The sequence below is a fragment of the Physcomitrium patens genome, chromosome 23 (genome assembly GCF_059467195.1).
Source record: "Physcomitrium patens ecotype Gransden chromosome 23, ASM5946719v1, whole genome shotgun sequence".
Taxonomy (NCBI): domain Eukaryota; kingdom Viridiplantae; phylum Streptophyta; class Bryopsida; order Funariales; family Funariaceae; genus Physcomitrium; species Physcomitrium patens.
In genome coordinates this window covers 15,184,851-15,189,395 of record NC_143432.1, presented here as the reverse complement: position 1 = coordinate 15,189,395, position 4,545 = coordinate 15,184,851, and the positions used below count along the sequence as shown (strand labels likewise).

Here is a 4,545-nt window from a genome sequence, read left to right as displayed (position 1 = left end):
TTTTTGGCATTACCTTCGACAGCTGAAAGGGAGGCGGAACTAACTCTGCGTGAAAAGGGCCTCTTATTGTGGCCTTGGTTAGTTGGTTTCGAAGCTTAGCTGTGGTGACTACTCGTGCTCTTTTCACACACACACAGTACTTCCCAGGTTCCCAAGATCCACTACGAGGAAAATCGTCCGCAGCAGCCATGATGTTGTTATGCGATGAATTACAATGTGCCGAAATATGGATGTGTTGTTGGAAACAGAGAGTTGCTCTTGTAACACCTCGAGCTATTGTCACCCTTGTAGCCTCGAAACAACCTTGAAGATTAGTCTTAATATAACATGGACTTCACTTCAGCAATAACAATTTTCTAAATGCCTCGGATATTCTCATACACTAGAAGTATCATTAAAGGATGTGTTTTCAAAGCTCACGTACACACTCTCACACACACACACATATATATATATTTATATTTATCCCACTCTCACACACACACATATATATATATTTATATTTATCCCATAAGGTAGAACACTTAACATATAAACATCAATATTAAATTTTGTTCATTTTGAAGAATGAAGATATATCGAATTCATAAATATTACAATAATAAATAAGTAAAAATTTTTGAATATAAATATTATAACTGATTACAACAATTAAGTTGAGGTCATCTCTATACTATGCAATTTCTTCCATATTTTTAATGAATATTTTTTAAAATTTTAACTACAAATCAAAAAATAATAATAATAAATTATTAAACTAAAGACAAAGAATTCAAGAACTTTATAAATCTTAGATTTTCTCTTCATTAATTTAAGATTTAAATTTAATACATCCTAAAAATATTAATAATATTACTAAATAAAACTTGTAATATATCTTTTTTCTTTTTCATCTTGTTGATGTGTATTTTAAGTTTGGAATTTTTTATTTTTTATTTTTTATTTTTTTGCAAAATAAAGTTGAATTTCATAAATAAAAATTTATAATTAATTATTTTAAAAAATGATGAATTGAAGAATAAAAAAGTAGAAATAGGCCTAACAAATTTACAGATAAAATTGTTGAGAATTTAATTGTAATTCCATGTTATGTATCTGAGTATTATTAAAATCCTAAATAAATAAATATGATTTCTTTAAACAACTTGTGGAGTGAATTATATATAATATTTATATTATATGTAATTCAATCCGATTTTTTATTTTTATTTTTTGGTTATTATAAAAATTATTGCACAAACTTTATATGTTTTAAAGCAACAAAAAAATATCTTAAAACTCCTTTTTAAATAACTTTAAATAAAAACTTACACAGTATTTTTAATTTATACTTAACTTTAAAGTAGTTTTTAATTGAAGTGTGATAAAATATGAAGAAGTATATTGTTATAATAGAAGCACAAATATGTGAAGAGAAGATAACTAAAACCGCTTGCCAAAATGAGCTTCTAGTTTGAGTTCTTATACTACTAGTCCAATATCTAATTCCATGGACTTTCTAGTGTCAACATACAAACAACTAACTTAATCAACAATGTCCAATTAACATGTGGACATTCGTCTTGTTAGGTTGCATGATGGCTTAATAGGCTACAATGGCTAAATAGTATTACCACCAATAAATGGTAGGTACAACTTGACAACTGATAAAGCAGTGTCAATTGTCTATTCTACATTATATCTAATATGAGTATCATGTCCTATCAATACTCTCACTTAATGACATACTAGACTAACTCAATTTAATAATGCCTATCATCTTCATGGGTTTATAATGTTTCTCATGAGCTAGATCTTTGGTCGAAACATCCACAACCATGTCTTAAGTCCCACAAAAAACTAAGTTGATGTCACCACTCTCAATCTTCTCATGAAGAAAGTGATATTAAATTTCAATAAGCTTAGTATAAATGTAGAATGTACAATTCCTTGAAAGAAAAATGCAACTTTGATTATCACCAAAAATAGTTAAAGGACCATCTTGTGAAAATCCAATGTCTTAAAAAACCTTTGAAGCCAAATTGTCTCTTTTGTACCATGACTAGCTACCATATATTTTGTTTTGGTGGTAGATAATGCAATTATTGGTTGCTTCTTACTATTCCAACTAATTGCACTACCAACCAAGAAGAATGTATAACCAATGGTCCAACATTGTGTATCAATATTTCATGCATAGTCTGCATCACAATAATGTGCCACCTGTAAACTCAAAGAACTTCCACCATATTATAGTACATGATTTGATGTGCTTTGAAGATATTGCAAAATACATTTCATTGCTATTCAATGTTGTGGGCCAAGATTTACTATATATTGGCTAACAACTCCCACTAGATAGGAAATATCAGTCCAAGTATGTGAACTAAAATTAACCCCCAATAGTTTTGTTTTTTGGAGGTCCAGGTGATCACGTAAGTCTTCCAAAGTCTCTAATTGCAATTGCCATCCAATGGCAGGTGTCAAACATAATGTACTGGAATGCAAGCACGCTTGCTCTTCCTCCTAATTGCATGGGACACACTCCTCAAATTGCAAATGGTCTTGATTCCGATTCCAGCTGAATCAATTCACCGCGGTCATAGCTCCCTGCTGCTCGCCAACCTTTGTCCCTAGTGCCTCTTCTTCATAACTGCCTCTCTTTCTTCTTCTTCATGTTGATTTTAAATAGGGCATGGCAGAATTGAGCCGAAAAGAATCAATACCCATAATTTGCCTTCTCTAACTGATCGCTCAGTGCGAGATGAGTCGCCATAGTTGCAAAATTCGAACAATAATGAAACAAAACAAATAATAGGAACCTCGACTTCACTATTATTTTAGATGCTCTCATCTCACAATAGCTTGCTCCTTAACATAGTCTTCCTTATGTACGCGGAAGGTCAACAATGGCAGCTAGTCTTTATTTACAAGGATTAGTAAAAGGGGAAAAAAAAAAGAACAAGGTCTAATTGGCAGAACCAGAAACCTAAATTGGAACCGCTGTTGAGAGGTGGCAATAGACATATAAGTGAGGGTCTGTGAAAATCCATTGCACGGTATTCGTAGAAGAGAGATCCAATGAAGGCGCGGCAGATCACGAGGGACTCAACAAGATGCGATGACTGAAAAAAAAAAACCTATGCCATAGTAACCTTCAATGAATGATGCACACTCTAATTCCTCCAATCTTGTGCTTGTAGAAGTAGACAGATTGCTGCATGCTACTGAACATGATGCGGCGGAGGAACAAACTCAATTAAAGTAAGGTTGGTTGCAATTGGCCACTTGAGATCGACTCAGCTCAACAGACTCTCGATTACGTGATGTTGCACCTCTTACGCGAATAAGGACAAAAATTTTGAGCTGCCTAGATCCGCCGCTCTACTCAGTACTAGAATCTTTGGCCACAGCACCTCCAGACAGCTGACGAATACATGGGTGTATCTGCTCTGCAATCTTGGTTCTCCACACAAAAACTAGAAAAAGAAGAAATACAAAAGAAGTGTTGTATTAGAACCCTTGCAACACAACGACAAGAGGAACTTGATGATGCCGCAGCTTTGCATATAATATCGATGTTACCTAGCCCACCACAGGAAAAGAATCGAGGTTCATAGCTTCAGCCGCTTCCGCTCATCTTAGCTCTAGGAAATCACAACCGCCTTGCATCATATAACAAAAGAAAAAATCAAAAAAGCCAGTCAATGCCGTCGGCAGCTCCAAGTGCTGTTGCAACAATCTGACTCATCAAACCTCTTGACATAACAATTCAATCTTTAAATTTCATGTAGCGCAAGAATTTTCCCTCCCAGTCGGAGCGTTCGCAACGCCCAAAAAACCAAAAATAAGAGGTCAAGAAGCAGCATTCCGTAGCGCCAAAGCTCGTGAAAACGGGAAAAAATAGAACAAGAGAGTGGATCCAGGGCAGCCCGGACCCCTATAGTTAGGAGGCTGCCGAAATTCGGGGGCAGCCTCTCGCCTTCCAATCCTTTTTTTTTTTTTTTTTTTTTGATATTTTCTTTCTTTTTCTACTTTTCATTCTCTTTTTACTTTTCTCTCCTCACTCTCTCTTATTTCTTTTATCCTATATTTATTTTTATTTATTTTGAAATTAGTCACTTCAAGTTCATATTTTGCTCCTAATCCAATTAAGTTTTTAATGGACTAAAACTTCTATAAAAAAAATGTCATAAATCTATATCAGCTTATTTTTAAAATTCTTTTTCAATTGTTTTTGCAAAAGACCTATTCTAGCCACTACATCCTATTAATTGCTATTTATTTCCAATTCCTACATAAATTTCTTAATTAGTGACTTTAAGTACTATAAGTCTCTTTTTTGTATTAAAACAACTGGTGAGTCAATTGTATGACTTACAAATTGCCTATCATTGCATAGACTAAACTACCAATTTCATTTTGATATGGAATATCCTTCATTGCTTCAATCTCTTCAAAAATCTATGGATTCATATCTCTTGACAATCTACTGTTAGAATTCAAAGATGTAGCCAAAAATTTATGATCTTTTATGCTAAATCTTTCAAGGACCTTTTCTATATA

At 33.4% G+C, this 4,545-nt stretch overlaps 1 long non-coding RNA gene across 1 annotated transcript; it reads right to left on the bottom strand.

Moving 5' to 3' along the window:
* Nucleotides 1-2,205: 2,205 nt before the first annotated feature.
* Nucleotides 2,206-4,040, bottom strand: LOC112275671 (uncharacterized). The gene is made up of 2 exons (XR_002967788.3): nt 3,565-4,040; nt 2,206-3,458 (listed from the first exon to the last, which is right to left on the bottom strand). It is a non-coding gene; the product is annotated as an uncharacterized LOC112275671 (long non-coding RNA).
* Between the last annotated feature and the right edge of the window lie 505 nt (nt 4,041-4,545).